This window comes from Pristiophorus japonicus, chromosome 10 (genome assembly GCF_044704955.1).
Source record: "Pristiophorus japonicus isolate sPriJap1 chromosome 10, sPriJap1.hap1, whole genome shotgun sequence".
In the NCBI taxonomy this organism is placed as follows: domain Eukaryota; kingdom Metazoa; phylum Chordata; class Chondrichthyes; family Pristiophoridae; genus Pristiophorus; species Pristiophorus japonicus.
The window spans coordinates 110,766,403-110,784,639 of record NC_091986.1 but is presented as its reverse complement, the minus strand read 5'-3'; positions in this window follow the sequence as shown (position 1 = coordinate 110,784,639).

Here is an 18,237-nt window from a genome sequence, read left to right as displayed (position 1 = left end):
TAATAGACCCCTCCATCAATGGAAATAAACCCTTACTATCCACTATGTCCAGGCCCCTCAATATTTTGTACACCTCAATGAGGTCTCCTCTCAACCTCCTCTGTTCCAAAGAGAACAAACCCAGCCTATCCAATCTGTTCTCATAACTACGATTCTTCATTCCAGGCAGTATCCTAGTAAATCTCCTCTGCACCCTCTCTAGTGCAATCATGTCCTTCCAATAATACGGCGACCAGAGCTGCACACAGAATTCCAGCTGTGGCGTAACCAAAGTATTATACAATTTAAGCATAACCTCCCTGCTCTTATATCCTATGCCTCGGCCAATAAATTCGGACAGCATTCCGTATGCCTTCTTAACCACCTTATCCACCTGGCCTGCTACTTTCAGGGATCTGTGGACAAGCACTCCAAGGTCCCTTTGTTCATTTACACTATTAAGTGGCCTACCACTTAATATGTATACCCTTTCCTTATTAGCCCTCCCAAAGTGCATTACCTCACACTTCTCTGAATTAAATTCCATTTGCCGCTGCTCTGCCCACCTGACCAGTAGATTGATATCCTCCTGCAGCCCATGGCTTTCCTTTTCATTATCAAGCACACAGCCAATTTTAGTGTTGTCTGCAAACTTTGTAATCATACTCCCTATATTCAAATCTTAATTGTTGATATATACCACAAAAAGTAAGTGACCCAATACTGAGCCCTGCGGAACCCCACAGGAAACATCCTTCCAGTCACGAAAACATTCATCAACCAATAACCTTTGCTTCCTACCTCCAAGCAAATTTTGGATCCAATTTGCCACTTTGCCCTGGATCCCATGGGCTTTAACCTTTGTGACCAGTCTACTATGTGGGACCTTATATAAAGCTTTGCTAAAGTTCATATACACTACATCGTACGCACTACCCTCATCGACCCTCTTGGTTACCTCCTCAAAAAATTCAACCAGGTTAGTCAAACACGATCTTCCCTTAACAAATCCATACTGACTGTTCCTAATTAATCCTTGCCTTTCCAAATGTAGATTTATCCTGTCTTTCAGGACTTTTTCCAATAATTTTCCCACCACTGAGGTTAGGCTGACAGGCCTGTAGTTACTTGGCCTATCCCTTCTCCCTTCTTAAACAAGGGTACTACATTAGCAGTCCTCCAATCCTCCAACACCATGCCCAAATCCAAAGAGGACTGGAAAATGATGGTCAAGACCTCTGCTATTTCCTCTTTTACTTCGCTCAACAGCCTGGGATGCATTTCATATGGGCCTGGGGTCTTATATACTTTCAAAGCTGCTAAACCCCTTAATACTTCCTCTCTCGCTATATTTATTTCATCCAGAATATCACACTCCTCCTCGATAGTAGTATGTGCATTGCCCCTTTCCTTTGTGAAAACAGATGCGAAGTATTCATTAAGAACCTTACCAACATCTTCCACCTCCACACAAAGATTATCCTCATGGTCTCTAATAGGCCCTACCCTTTCTTTAGTTACCCTCTTACTCTTAATATATTTATAGGACATCTTCGGTTTTCCTTAATTTTACTAGCCAAGAATTTTTCGTGTTCTCTCTTAGCATTCCTAATATCCTTTTTAATTCTGCCTCCTAACTTTCTATATTCCTCTAAAGATTCTATAGTATTTCTCTTTGATCTCCGCTCTTGATCTCTCCAAGCTCATCTTCCCCATGAGACCCACTTCCTGCTCCCTTGACCCTACTCCCAGTAAACTGCTGACTGCCCAACTTACTTTTCTGGCCCCCATGTTAGCCAACATTGTTAATGGTTCTCTGTCCTCAGGTACGGTTCCCCTCTGCTTCAAAGCTGCTGTCATCACCCTCTCCTCATAAAAACAACCCTTTGCTTGCTAGCTATTGCCCCATCTCCAACCTCCCTTTCCTGTCCAAAGTACTTGAACGTGTTGTAGCCTCCAAAATCCATGACCATCATTCCAATGAATTCAATGTTTGAATCCCTTCAATCTGGTTTTCGCCTCTGCCACAGTACCGAAACGGCTCTCATCAAAGTCACAAATTACATCCTTTGTGAGTGTGACAAAGGTAAACTATCCCTCCTCATCCTTCTGGACCTGTCTGCAGCCTTTCACACAGTTGACCACTCCATCCTCCTCCAACGCCTCTCAACCATTGTCTAGCTAGGTGGGACTGCACTCGCCTGGTTCCATTCTTATCTATCCAATCATAGCCAGAAAATCTCCTGCAATGGCTTCTCTTCCCACTCCCGCATCGTTACTTCTGGTGTCCCCCAAGGATCTGTCCTTGGCCCCTCCTATTTCTCATCTATATGCTGCCCCTTGGCGACATCATCTGAAAATATGGAGTCAGTTTCCACATGTACGCTAATGACACCTAGCTCTACCTCTCCACCACTTCTCTCGACCCTTGCTTGGTATCTAAATTGTCAGATTGTTTGTCCGACATCCAGTACTGGATGAGCAGAAATTTTCAAAAATTAAATATTGGAAAGAAGGAAGACATTATCTTTGGTCCCGGCCACAAATTGTGTTCCCTAACCACTGACTCCATCCCGCTCCCTAGCATCAATCTGAGGGTGAACAAGACTGTTCGCAACCTAAGTGTCATATTTGACCCTGAAATTAGATTCCAGCCACATATCCACGGCATAACAAAAAACGCCTTTTTCCACCTCCGTAACATTGCCCGCCTCCGCCCCTGCCTCAGCTCTTCTGCTGCTGCAACCCTCATTCATGCCTTTGTTACCTCTAGACTTGACTACTCCAACTCACTCATGTCTGGCGTCCCACATTCGACACTACGTAAACTTGAGTTCAGCCAAAACTCAACAGCCCGTTTCCTAATTTGCACCAAGTCATGATCAGCCATCACCCCTGTGCTTTCTGATCTACGTTGACTCCCGGTTAAACAACGCCTCGATTTCAAAATTCTCATCCTTGTTTACTAATCACTCCATGGCTTTGCCCCTCCCTATTTCTGTAATCTTTTTCAGCCTCACAACCCCACAAGATGTCTGCACTCCTCAAATTCTGCCCTCTTCAACATCCCTCATTCAGGGCTCAATTTTCCCCAGTTATCTGTGCGTTTTTTTGGCGCACGCCGCTTTTTTTGGCGTAAATTAAAATATCCAAGTTTCCCCAAAGTTTCTGTGCCAGCGTAACTCAGTTAGTTACAATTTTTTTAGATTAGTATTTTTTTTGCATCATAGGGGCGTAACCTGATGTTTGCACCAGTTTTTTCATACTTAAGCAAGTTTTGTCAACTTAGATTTTTCCTGGGACGGCGTATATGACAACTCCCCAAATTCCTTCTGGGCACTTAAGAAAAACCAACGCACATTAAAAAATCGTCGCAGAAAGACGCCATTGTTTCTAGGTGAAGTTTTGGAGGGAGTCAAGAAGACAAAGAATATGAATCATGAAGTTTAATTTTTTCAAACTCAGAAGGGAGAAAGTGGAAGTCGAGTGCAATTCTTTAATTTTTGATTTTTTTCAAAGTACCACGACACCACCAAATGTCTCCTCACCAGACTCGATGGTCGGAGCGTCGGCCGGCAGAATCGCTTCCTCACCCGGACACAGGGGCTCGAGGCTCAGCTTCAAAAGAAGCTTGGGAGGGGTGGGGGTGGGGTGGAATTTGAATTGAAGGGATGAGAACCCTTAAACATACAGTAGCATCAAAAGAAGCCGGCAGGGGGGTGGGGGAGGGCAGTGGATGCCGAGCCGCTGTCCGGGCGAGGGAGTGATTCTGCCGGCCGACCCTCGAGGCTGGTGAGGAGACGTTCGGTCGGTGGTGCGGTGGTACTTTGAAAAAAATCTACAATTAAAGAATTGCATTAGACTTCATTGCCCCAAATGTCTTCATTGAATGCCTAGCTTCCTGTTCTAAGCAAGCCTATTGCACATGCATAGACCAGGGTGTGGTCCATAGTAGGCCATCGACCTTGGGGAGAGAAAGAGAGGAAAGAAACTTTAAGCCCTTTGTCCTACTGTTTTGAGCTTTGTGCAAAGCTACAATTTAATTATGGGGGCAATATTGACAATGCCATACCTCATGCAAGTCTTCTGCATGATGGTGCTGTGGAGGAGACGATTGATTCGACATCAACGCATGAGGAATCAGAGCATGTAGGATGATGGACAGGAGGCCTTACCCATATCGGGTATATCGAGACAGGCATTCATACCTGCACCTGAGTGATGCAGACTGCATGAGAAGGCTGCGTTTCTGCAAAGAAGTTGTAACCGAGATCTGTGAGTTAGTCAAAGCAGACCTGCGTCAGGAGGACTGCTTTGTTAGTTGAAGTTAAAGTTACAGCTGCACTTTCATTCTATGCATCTGGATCATTCCACGCCACAACTGGGGATTTGTGCGCCATTTCTCAACATGCTATACATATCTGCATTTGACAGGTGACTGCTGAACCATATGCCTAAAGGAATGACTACATAAAGTTCCCCATAACCTCCCAGGCAATGCGTGAAAGTGCTGTTGGCCTCTCCAGGATTGCTGGCTTCCCAAAGGTACAGGACTGCATTGATTGTACCCACATCGTTTTGCAAGCACCTTTGAAGGATTCCGAGATGTACAGCAACAGAAAAAATTTCCACTCCGTGAATGTGCAGCACGTGTGTGTTGACATGATTGCATCATGTCAGTTGATGCGAGATACCCTGGGAGCAGCCATGATGCGTTCATCCTACGCGAGAGCACTATATCTGCCATGTTTCAGCAGCAGCCAGAAGGACAGAGCTGGCTGCTGGGAGACAAAAGGTATTGCCTCGCCACCTGGCTCATAACGCCCCTACGCATAACCCGGACGGAAACTGACCGGGAATACAACATGTCGCGCATTGTGATGCGCAGCATAATGGAGAGGACCATTGGTATCTTGAAACAGTGTTTCCGATGCCTGGGCCATTCTGGAGGCTACTTGCAATACACCCCTGAGATTGTCGGTCAGTTCACTGTTGTGTGCTGCATGCTGCATAACTTAGCCATCATGAGGCAGCAGCAGCTGGTAGGAGAAGACCCACCTGAGGTGTGAGTGGCTGATGATGAGGAGGAAGATGCCGATGACGAGGAGAAAGAGGAGAAGGATGAGGAAGCCATGCAACTACCTGAACCCTGAGCACGACGGTGGAGGAGGGCGGGCTATCACGATCCTTCAATGATTGCTCAAGCCTTGCACCAGCAGCTCATCCGTGAACACTTTGCTGCCTGAAGGCTCAGCGGCAACTATTCTAAATGGACCATGTTTACTGTTTGGACCTGTTCTGTAATGTTGTGTTGTGTTAATGGAACAAATGTTTGAAATTATTATTCTTTACTTCAAAAAGTTGTGTTAATAATGGAACAAATAATGGAAATGATTCAGTTATAATTTCAAATATATTTTATTCAAAAGTTTAGCACTTGTTTGTACTTAACTTAACTTTAATAAAAAGTATTCTTGTATCAAACTTTAAAGTTTTCAGTTAAGAGATCACTTACAAACTTTAAGATCACTTATAAACTTATAAACTTGTAAATTTACATAACTTACAAAATCTTTTAATGCGAGAACAGTTACAATATTAACAACAATAATAACAACAACAACAATAACAAAAACAAAGGCAGCAAAGAAAGGCTGCACGTATCTCTTCTCCACCTTATTCTAAGACCGCCCGCTGCGCTTGATCTTGGTGACTTCACCCCAGCCCACAGGCGGTGGTGCAGCGTTTCTCAAGTTGGTACCAAGCTTATTCTTTCGAGCATCTTGGGTAATGCGCATTTCTTAATGGGGGTTGTGGGCAGGTGGTAATGTGGAAGGCCCGGCTTGGGCCTCTTCAGAGGCTGGTCTGGGAATTGGAGTGGGAGTGGCAATTGATTCTGTCAATGGCTGCGGGGTCTAGGTGTGTTCCCTTATTGCAGCAGCTAACTTTAACATGCTGTCCCTCATGTGCCCTGACAGTGTCTCAACTGCCTGCCACATTCCCTCCCTCATGTTCACCGACCATGTATCAGCTATCTGCGAAATTGCCTCCCTCATGTTCACCGACACTCTCTCAACGACCTGCAAAATTCCCTCCCTCACGTTCACCGACATTGTATCAGCTGCCTGCAACATTCCCTCTCTCATGTGCATCGAGAATGTATCAGCTGCATGCGACATTCCCTCTCTCATGTGCCCGGACAGTGTTCCCATTTCTCGTGAGAGTGTTGTTACTTCTCCCGACAGTTCTGATACCTCATCACCCACCCCACTGATGGTGTCCAGGAGTGATCACGTAAAGTCAATGCTCTCCGCACTCATTGCCATCATCTGAACCACATCTGTTAGGTCCTGCGCCTCAGTAGAGCGCTATCAAACTCTCCTTCTCCTCCTCACCCTGGGTGTGGCTCGCTGCATCCCACTGGGACCTGCAGCCTCAGACGGTGGAGCTCTGGGTGTGCCTCACTGTATCCCGCTGTGACCCGCAGTCTCGAAGGTGGCGCCCTGGGTATGTCTCGCTGCATCCCACTGGAATCCCCAGCCTCGGACTGTGAGAAACCATGGAACATCCCAACACTCGTACCACTCAGGAAAGGGGCTGGCACCTCAATGGGTGGCACCTGCACCTCCTCTAGAATGAGTATGAGTAAGGGCTTCATCTTCCCCCTCCCCCTGCCCCTCCTCCCGCCCCTGCCCCTCCCCTTCACCCCCATGCTCTTGGTCTGGTAGGTGGGATTGGAAGATGTTCTCCTCTTCAGAATCTTCTTCTGCATTGGCTTCAGCCTTGTCAGGTTGGCCTCAAGTTCTGCAAAATATAACAGAATAGATAAATGGTTAGCAGCAGAGGAGGGGCAGGTTGGCAGCAGGCTCATTTGAAGGATCACGGTGAATGATAGCACATTACATCAACCGAAGTGTAGTTGATGGAGACATTCCCATGAATGATATAAAGATGTATTTATTATATCAAGTTTGCTGAATTAGTGGTACAGATTTGTATATTTATGTTGGTACTCAGTTACTTTTTAATCTTTTATCTGTGAACAACACTATGGGAGATCCATTAATGTTTGTTGCTAACACAGAATTCATAAGTTCTTTTCAAAAAGAATCAATTGCTTGAAATGATGGAAGACTAAAGAGTATGGGGAACAAGAAGAAGAGTTGGGTTAGTCTAGATGGTTGTTGAACTAATGGACCAAATGCCCTGCTTTTGTGCTGTAACATTCTATGACTCTATGGCAGCAAAATTCGGCTCCTTAGCACCCGCTGTTTTGGCACTGTGAGAGCTTCAAAACCGCGTCCGCGGATTCTGCACAAATCACTTTCCCCCAGACATGGGTCATCATCATCATAGGCAGTCCCTCGAAATTGAGGAAGACTTGCTTCCACTCAGAAAGTGAGTTCTTAGATGAATGAACAGTCCAATACAGGAATTACAGTCTCTGTCGCAGGTGGGACAGACAGTCGTTGAAGCAAAGGCTGGGTGGGGAGTCTGGTTTGCCGCACGCTCCTTCTGCTGCCTGCGCTTGCTTTCTGCATGCTCAGCACCTTTCCGAATGCTCTTCCTTCACTTAGGGCAGTCTCTGGCCAGGGACTCCCAGGGGATGTTGCATTTTATCAAGGAGGCTTTGAGGATGTCCTTGAAACGTTTGTTCTGCCCACCTGGGGCTCGCTTGCCGTGTAGGAGTTCCGAGTAGAGCGCTTGTTTTGGGAGTCTTGTGTCAGGCTTGCGAACAATGTGGCCCGCCCAATGGAGCTGGTCGAGTGTGGTCAGTGCTTTGATGCTGGGGATGTTGGCCTGATCGAGAACACTGACGTTGGTGCATCTGTCCTCCCAGGGGATTTGCAGGATCTTGCGGAGACATCATTGGTGATATTTCTCCAGTGATTTGAGGTGTCTACTGTATATGATCCATGTCTCTGAGCCATATAGGAGGGCAGGTATCACTGCAGCCCTGTAGACCATGAGCTTGGTGCCAGATTTGAGGGCCTATCTTCGAAAACTCTCTTCCTCAGTGGTCGAAGGCTGCATTGGCGCACTGGAGGCGATGTTGAACCTCGTCATCAATGTCTTCTCTTGCTGATAGTAGGCTCCCAAGGTATGGAAAGTGGTCCCAAGGCCATGTACAAGGGTCTTGATGATTGGGGGGGGCAGTGCTGTGTGACGGGGTCAGGTTGGTGGAGGACCTTTGTCTTACCAATGTTTAGTGTAAGGACCATGCCTCAGCGAAGATGTTGAGGACGACTTGGAGTTCAGACTCTGAATGTGCGCAGACGCAAGAGTCATCTGTGTACTGTAGCTCAACGACAGAGGATGGGACGGTCTTGGATCTGGCCTGGAGATGACGAAGGTTGACTAGGTTCCCACTGGTTCTGTCGTTTAGTTCCACTCCAACGGGGAGCTTGTTGAGTGTGAGGTGGAGCATTGCAGCAAGGAGGATCGAGAAGAACGTTGGCGCGATGACGTAGCCCTGCTTGACCCTGGTACGGACATGGATTGGGTCTGTGATGGATCCATTAGTGAGGATCAATGCTTGCATGTCGTCGTGGAGCAGGTGGAGGATGGCGACAAACTTTTGGGGGCAGCCGAAACGGAGGAGAACACTCCATAGTCCCTCACGGTTAACATTGTTGAAGGCCTTTGTAATGTCAAAGGAGGCCATGTACAAGGGTTGGTGTTGTTTCCTGCATTTCTCTTGCAGTTGTCGCACCACAAGGCATTCGATAAGGTGCCACACAAAAGGTTACTGCAGAAGATAATGGTGCGCGGAATCAGAGGAAATATATTAGCATGGATAGAGAATTGGCTGGCTAACAGAAAGCAGAGAGTCGGGATAAATGGGTCCTTTTCGGGTTGGAAATCGGTGGTTAGTGGTGTGCCACAGGGATCGGTGCTGGGACCACAATTGTTCACAATATATATAGATGACCTGGAAGAGGGAACAGAATGTAGTGTAACAAAATTTGCAGATGACACAAAGATTAGTGGGAAAGCGGGTTGTGTAGAGGACACAGAGAGGCTGCAAAGAGATTTAGATAGGTTAAGCAAATGGGCTAAGGTTTGGTAGATGGAATACAATGTCGGAAAATGTGAGGTCATCCACCTTGGAAAAAAAAATAGTAAAAGGGAATATTATTTGAATGGGGAGAAATTACAACATGCTGCGGTGCAGAGGGACCTGGGGGTCCTTGTGCATGAATCCCAAAAAGTTAGTTTGCAAGTGCAGCAGATAATCAGGAAGGCGAATGGAATGTTGTCCTTCATTGCGAGAGGGATGGAATACAAAAGCAGGGAGGTCCTGCTGCAACTGTATACGGTATTGGTAAGGCCGCACCTGGAGTACTGCGTGCAGTTTTGGTCACCTTACTTAAGGAAGGGCATGCTAGCTTTGGAGGGGGTACAGAGACGATTCACTAGGCTGATTCCGGAGATGAGGGGGTTACCTTAAGATGATAGATTGAGTAGACTGGGTCTTTACTCATTGGAGTTCAGAAGGATGAGGGGTGATCTTATAGAAACATTTAAAATAATGAAAGGGATCGACAAGATAGAGACAAAGAGGTTGTTTCCACTGGTCGGGGAGACTAGAACTAGGGGGCACAGCCTCACAATACGGTGGAGCCAATTTAAAACCGAGTTGAGAAGGAATTTCTTCTCCCAGAGGGTTGTGAATCTGTGGAATTCTCTGCCCAAGGAAGCAGTTGAGGCAAGCTCATTGAATGTATTCAAATCACAGATAGATAGATTTTTAATCAATAAGGGAATTAAGGGTTATGGGGAGCGGACGGGTAAGTGGAGCTGAGTCCACGGCCAGATCAGCCATGATCTTGTTGAATGGTGGAACAGGCTCGAGGGGCTAGATGGCCTACTCCTATTCCTAATTCTTATGTTCTTATGTTCTTATAAAGATCATGTCTGTTTGCCCCGTAGTGAATGGACATGGGGTGCAGTAGCAGGCATTCCCTTTGGACTAAAGCATGACTGGGAGAATAAGCAGAGGCGAGGCAGAGCAGGAAAAGCTGCTCGAAGGGGCAGGAGGAGGATGGGGAGAAGGTCTCTGAGCAGCAAGCCATATCCATCCAGGGTGTTCAGGCAGAAATTATCTTACCTGAAGCTCAGTGAGGAACAATGCGTGAGAATTCCATATTTCAGTAAGGATGTCCTCACTGTAATCTGCCACCTGCTGTTGCCATAACTGCAACCTCAGAGCAGGGTGAGGACCACGTTGCCAGTGGTTGTGAAGGTAACTGTGGCAGTGAACTTTTATGCATGGACTGCTTCCAGGCTGGAGCAGGGGATATTTGCCACATCTCCCAGTTTGCTGTCTGCTGTTGCGTAAAGGACGTCACTGAGTTTCTCTATTCCAAGAGAGCTGACTACATCTCATTGTCTCTTGCCAGAGAGCAGCAGGTGGAGTGATCTGCGAGGATTGTAGGCTTGCCCATGGTACAGGGTGACATTGACTGCATGCATGTTGCTTTGCGGGTGCCGCATGTCAACTCTGAGATGTGCTGCAACCGAAAGGGATTCCACTCTCTCAACATCCAGCAAATAATGCAGGTCAACGCCCTGTATCCTGGCGGCAGTCAAGATGTCATCCTTCTGCGGTGTGCTATGCCATCTGCATTTGAGCCACGATGACAAAGCAAAGGGTGGCTATTGGGCGACAAGGGCAACATGGATTATGACTCTGGTACACAACCCATATATATGTAGTCAGCATGCATGCAACGAAAGCCATGCTGCCAGACAAAAAGGCTCAAGCCTCTTTGAATGCTTCTGCAGCTTCTGTATCTGCAGCTATGATGGCAGCATCTGAGCTTGCATGCAGAAGTCTGAGCTTCCACTGCAGCACCCAGATATTGGGTGGTTTCTGCTTGTGCTGCAATGAAAACTGAGATATCGTCCATCAGACACTGCATCATTGTTGGGTTCACAACGAAGTTGGCCACCACTTCTATGCTGGAAAGGATGGTCTCCAAGCTCTGCGTAAAGTCCTGGGCCAAGTTGGTGCCAGACTCCTCCATGCTCCTTGACATTACACACAGGCTTTCTGGCAGGCTTCCCAATACACCAAGCATTTCATTGTGCATATCCATCAGCCTTCTTCTGTAGGCTACTCCGTCAAAGTGCTCATCTGAGTCCTCTGCAACAGAACTCATGTGCGATCGAGCCCTCTGACAAGCTCGCAGCTGTGCTACCCTTGTCCCCGACCGGCTACAGGCCACTCGTGCCTAATTTCTCACCACGTGCGGATTCTGCCTCTAAACTATCTTCTAAATTACGCAAAGTGTCAGTATCTAATCTGGTGGCTGCGAGTGTGAAATCGAGTGATGGTGTTTCTTGATCAGCACTGTCTTCTTCCTCTTCCATCAAGGAAAACCCTAAGATGTTTTATAAATATGTAAATAGCAAGAGAATAACTAAGGAAAGAGTAGGGCCTATTAGAGACCAAAAATATAACCTATTTGCATAGGCAGAAGACATGGGTATGGTTCTTAATGAATACTTTGCATCTGTCTTCACACAGAAGAGAGGGACAATGCAAACATTGTAATTAAGGAGGAGAAATGTGAAATGTTAAATTGGATAAAAATAGAAAGAGAGGAAGCGTTAAGAGGTTTAGCATCTTTGAAAATAGATATATCACTAGGCCTGGATGAAATCTATCGCAGGCTATTAAGAGAGACAATGGAGGAAATAGCAGAGGCTTTGACCACCATTTTCCAATTCTCTCTGGCCACAGGCGTGATTTCAGAGGACTGGAGGACCGCTAACATTGTGCCATTGTTTGAAAAGGGAGAAAGAGATAGACCGAGTAATTACTAGCCAGTCGGCCTAACCTCGGTGATGGAAAAATGATTGGAAAAAATTCTGAGGAACAGTATAAATCATCATTTAGAAATTCACGGATTAATCTAGTACAGTCAGAATGGATTTGTTGAGAGAAAGTTGGGTCTGACTAACTTGATTAAATTTTTTGAGGAGGTAACAAGGAGGATCGATGAGGGTAGTGCATTTGATGTAGCCTACATGGATATTAGCAAGGCTTTTGACAAGGTCCCACATGGCAGGTTGGTCAAAAAAGTTAAAACCCATGTGATCCAATGGAAAGTGGCAAGTTGGATCCAAAATTGGCTCAGCAGCAGGAAGCAAAGGGTAATGGTTGATGAGTGTTTTTGTGACTGGAAGGCTGTTTCCAGCAAAGTTCCACAGGGCTTAGTACTAAGTCCCCTGCTTTTGTGGTATATATCAATGATTTAGACCAATGTAGGAAACATGATTAAGAAGTTTGCAAATGATACAAAAATTGCTTGTGTGGTTAATAGTGAGGAAGAAAGCTGTAGACTGCAAGAAGATATCAATGGGCTGGTCAGATGGGCAGAAAAGTGGCAAATGGAATTCAATCTAGAGAAGTGTGAGGCAATGCATTTGGGTACGGCTAATAAGACAAGGGAATATATAATTAATAATCATCTACTGAGAAATGTAAAGGAACAGAGGGACCTTGGAGTGCATATCCACAGATCCCTGAAGGCAACAGGATAGGTAGATAAGGTGGTTAAGAAACTATACGGTATATCTTCCTTTATTAGCCGAGGGATAGAATATAAGCAGAAATGTTATGCTAGAACTGTATAAAACACAAGCCACAGCTTGAGTATTGCATATGACCATGCAGGCAGCTGCAGACCCTGAAGTGATGCCACGTGAGTAAATTATACACCATTGTGTGGTCGAAAGTTAATAGATGCCACATCACTCATATCCGTACAATAATATATGATAAATGATTTCTAAAATTGTCCGATAAATAATGTTGGCCTCATGAGAATCATTGCAATGCAGAATGTGTTGATGGTCATGACATGTGATGTCTGTGATGATTTTGATAGCGGTGGTGCTTTTGTTGTGCATATGCTGTGTGTAGCGCTGGACTCACCTTGTGACCCTAGCACTCCCTTCTCCTCTAATAACCTCATTTGTGTTTTTGCAGCTCAGCCAGCAGCATGTCCCAAGGCAAGACCATAGAGGCCAGAAGGTGGGGGCACGGGGACGGACTCGCCGGACGATCCTATATCTGCTGCTCAGGAGGTCCGATTCTCGCCCGTCAATCTGCTGGGTCTGTTCTCCACAGATGAGAGCGCGGACTTTAAGAAGTCTGCATCGCCAGGCTCCAGAAGGCATTCCACCCCAAGGCCATCTAATGCTCCTCCGGCCATTCCCACCTCCACTCTGGAAGTACCGAGCCCAAGCACCTCGCCACAGGGCATCCCATTTGTCCCCAGGACGGCACCGACCCCGCGGAGGTTTCGTGGACGCGGCAGGTCTGGTCCACGAGCACCAGATGAGAGTGGAGAGATGGTACAGTTGTCCAGGAGGACTGTAGACATAGTTGACCAGATCCTAAATGCATTGGGGGGGCATATCCTGACAGCTAGCCAGCATCTCCTACATCATGATGGAGTAAGTTCCACGGATGGCGGAGGCCCTGGAGGCGATAGCCAGGAACATTCGCGGCACAGGCCTCCCAGTGGTCCCGGAGCGCGGCACTCCACCCCAAGGTTCCGCATCCCCAGTGTCAATGACAGATGAGAGGCAGGAGCAAGATCCTGCTTCTGGATCCGTGAATGTTCCCACCTCGGTAACCCCGCTCCCATACCCATGCAACCACCGGCTCTGCCTTCATCCCCCCCGAATGAGGCAACGCCTGAGGAACTCCTCAGCCAGGCAGCATGGAGCAAGGAAGGGAAGGGGTAGAGGTGGGAAGAAGTAGGGGAAGGGGGAAGGAAAGTGAGCTGCATGTCCCCAGGTGATGGCTTTGTTATATCTCCATCTCAGTGTATGCAATTTGTTGTAAGGTATGGGGGGAAGGGGCCACCCTGTTGGTCTGCATTTGTGTTCTGTGTTGCTGGACATGTTGACCATTTGATTGATGTCAATGTTCGAAAAAGTGGGGTGGGGTGGAGTGTTTTTTCCCTTGATATTTATGATTTCAGACCAATGGTCGTATTAAATGTTTTTTATTCAACATAACCTCATAACCTTGTTGTGCATTGTCTCAGAGAGCTGGACCGTTACACACTGGTGATTCCTTAACATGAAAGGGTATAATTACACTTTAACTGGCACCAAGGTGATGCCCATCATGATGTCTGGGCTGCACACACATAGCAGTGTGTCAGCTTTGTCAATAACAGCAACATTCTTTCAGGCAAATCACTCATTTATGAGCTCCTGACATATGTAGCCACCATGGGCCCTTTCCTGCGGTCTGGAGGGGGTCGTGGGCATGGTTGCATAGCCAGCCTAATTGTCTGGCCCGAGTTCGGCATCCAGCCCCTCGTCCTCCTCTTCCTCTCTCTCCTGAGGTGGACCATCAGTCCCTTCTGGCAATTTTTGTCCCCTCCTGATAGCCAGGTTGTGCAGCATGGAGCACACGACCACAAATTGAGCTACTTGCTGAGGGTTGTAGTGTAGCTCCCCTCCTGAGTGTGCCAGGCATCTAAAGCGCTGCTTAAGCACACTAATTGTTTTCTGGACCACATTGCGTGTGGCTCTGTGGCTCTTGTTGTATCACTTCTTGGCCTCGGTGTGGGTGTCACGCAGGGGGTTCATCAGCCAGGTGTCTAGGCCATATCATTTGTCACCAAGCATCCAGGATTGTCCTTATGGCTGAGTGGTAAACATGTCAGATACAGTGCTCACACGCAGGATGTGAGCCTCATCGAAGCTGCCTGGACATTTGGCATTCACTGCCATAATTATCTGCTTGTGGTTGACAACTAGTTGGACCTTCAGGGAATGAAATCCTTTTCTGTTGCGAAAAACCTCTAGTCCTGAGAAGATGCCCGCATGGCAATGTGAGTACACTGTATTGGTCCCTGCAGCTTGGGGAACTTAGCAATGTAGTAGAATGCTCCATCCCTGTCAGTCTGAGCCTCCGTGGTCATAGGGAAACTGATAAAGTCTACCCTGTGTGCGTACAGGGCCTCTGTGACCTGTCTAATGCACCGATGTATGGCATGCTGAGACAGAGGGTAAATGTTGAGCGCGGAGGCCCGAAAGGAACCAGACGCATAGAACGACAGTGCCGCAGTGACCTTGAACTCGATGGACAGTGATGTCCTGAAGGTGCTGGCAGGCTGCAGATCTGCCCTGATGAGCTGGCATATCTCACTGATAACCACTTTGTGGAAGCGCAATCTCCGAATGCAGGTGTTCTCTGATAAGTCAAGGTAAGACTGCTTCTCCCTGTAAGTGCGGGGTGTGTATGGTCTGGACCTCCACCTCAGTCTGGCACGTCTTAAATTGGGCAAATAATGCTGTGCATTAGACGTTGTACCATCTGCACTCTGCAGCATCTGCGTAGTGATCGATGCAGGCTGACAAATGGCTGGCCCCATTCCAATAAAAGTATAATGCCGGTTGTTCACAAGCAATAAATTTCCACACTAAAAGACGCCTACATTAAAACCCAATCATCCATAGTATGGAAAGATGTCTGTTCAGATGGTCACTTCACCTGAGAAGAACTCCAGAGTCAATCCAAACTCCCCCGAAGTTGAAGCAGCCTTTTCAATGAAGCGACCTGTGATTTGAAAACTGGCGTCCACACCGCTGTGATTAGTTCAGAACAGTACAACTTTTTTAGAGAGTGTTTGGGGCGAGCGATATTGTGGGCGAGATGTGTGCGAAGTGCTGAAAGTGACGCTGGGCAATATTTGGGCGTTAGTTTCAGCAAATGTGATCTTTACGACAAAAAAAAGTGGGTGGTCGTTATTATTGAATCTTGCTGTTAACTACGTGCGGAAAGTAATGCTGGACGATATTATGGGCGTTGGTTTCGCCCATTCCGATGATTTCGCCCCAAAAAAGTGGGCGGGCAGTATTATTTTTTTCCGCCATTATGTACATGGCAAAAGTAATGCTCGGCAATAAATGTCCGAAAATGGGCTGCAGTTTCCATTTCAGCATTAAAATGGACGATATCCGGACATTATGCATGCCAAAATAATGGAAAATCTAGCTCTATGATTCTATGATTCACTGCCTTGCCAGATTGCAGTTCTTGGATATCTGAAAGGAGAAAGGCACATGGTTAGGGCTGCGTTTCCGGGGGATGAGGGGAGGAGAAGGGGGGCGGGAGAAGTAAGAAGTACATCAGCATCATTATCATCATCATCATCATTATCATCATAGGCAGTCCTTCGGAATCAAGGAAGACTTGCTTCCACTCTAAAAATGAGTCCTTAGGTGGCTGAACAGTCCAATACGAGAACCACAGTCCCTGTCACAGGTGGGACAGATAGTCATTGAGGGAAAGGGTTAGTAGGACAGGTTTGCCGCACACTCTTTCCACTGCCTGTGCTTGATTTCTGCATGCTCTCGGCGATGAGACTCGAGGTAATCAGCGCTCTCCCGGATGCACTTCCTCCACTTAGGGCTGTCTTTGGCTAGGGACTCCCAGGTGTCAATGGGGATATCTCACTTTATCAGGGAGGCTTTGAGGATGTCCTTGTGATGTTTCCTCTACCCACCTTTGGCTCCTTTGCCATGAAGGAGTTCCAAGTAGAGCGCTTGCTTTGGGAGTCTCGTGTCTGGCATGCGAACTATGTGGCCTGCCTAGTAGAGCTGATCAAGTGTGGTCAGTGCTTCAATGCTGGGGTACATGCTTACATCATCTGCAGCTTGTAAATCAGAAGAGATTACAGGATGAAGCGGAAATGGGATGTGAGAAGAAGGATTAGGTACGAGAATACAGTTGTCTTCAGTTGATTCAGCCTTGCCGCTTGCCTTAGCAATTGTTGTTCTAATAATGTCCATCACCGTCTCCTCCATGAATGTTAGGACATGCAGGTGCGCCTGCCCCCCTATGGGTAGCCCCCGCTGCCTCCGGTTGTGCAGCACCTTGTCTTGCAAGAGAGAGAAAAGTATGTCAGTGAGTGTGGTGCAATGTGTTTGGCTGATGTAGCTTTCATGGTTGAATAGCTGGCAGTGAGAGCAAGCTGTGATATGTGGGTGTGAAACTTGCAGCAGTGGTAAGTGTGTGTGGGTGAGGTGAAGCTATGAATGTGAGGTATGAGTCATGATTGATAGAGATTGTTGGTAGAGAAATGATGGGGGTGTGGTGCATTGAGCAGTGGCTGAGGCTAGTGGTGCAGATGGTGGGATATGGCATTTGAAGATGACCTTACCACTCTGGACTTTATGGAACAGAGTTGTTGTCTCACTCTATTCCATTTACCAACCCAGGCCGCAGTCTCCCCTATTCCCTCTCAGCCTCAACCTGAAGCCCTAATACGTAATTCTTTCTCCGGTGTATGTGCTGCACTTGCTCCTTTACAGTCTGTCCCCACTCAATCCTGGGACAAATTAATTGCAGAGCTAACCTACTTGAGTAACTAGCCACCAATGGAAGTATAATTCTGCAACTGTGACAGCACTCCCTGATTTAGTGGTATAACTTTCCTCCAATTGTCTTAGAGTAGTATCATACAGCACAAAAGGAAGCCATTTGTCCTATCGTGCCTGTGCTTGCGCTTTGAAAGAGCTATCCAATTAATCACACTCCCTTGCTCTTTCCTCATAGCCCTGCAAGTTTCCTTTTCATGTATATATCCAATTCCCTTTTGAAAGTTACTATTGAATATGCTTCTTCCACTCTTTCAGGCATTCTAGATCATAACAACTTACTGTGTAAAAACATTTCTCCTCATCTCCTCTCTACTTCTTTTGCCGATTATCTTAAACTTGTGTTATTTGGTTCCCAACCCTCCTGCCAGTGGAAACAGTTTCTTCTTATTTACCCGTCATAATTTTGAACACCTCTATCAAATCTCCCCTTAACCTTCTCTGCTCTAAAGAGACAATCCCAGCTTCTCTCGTCTTTTCACGTAACTGAGGTCTCTTATTGTTGGGTGATAAAGTGCATACCTTGAAGTTCCAATTATTGGACACTCTCACTTCTTCTATTAAGGTAAATTTTCCAGAAAACCTTTTCAGAAGTGGTCTTTTGGAGTTAGTCGCCTTATACATATTTCACTCTTTCCTTGTGAATGAATTTTTCCCAGTTCCTCAGGTGCTGGATGTACAAAAAACCTGGATTCTGAGCACTTTCGTTCTCTGCTCCTATTAGATTTCTCCCCAAAAGTGCCAAAAAAGTAGAATACGAGTCAAAGGATGTCTGTAAAATGCTCTGGTCAGATTGAATCTTAAATTGTGTGTCCCGCTCTAGTTGCTGAGGAACATGAA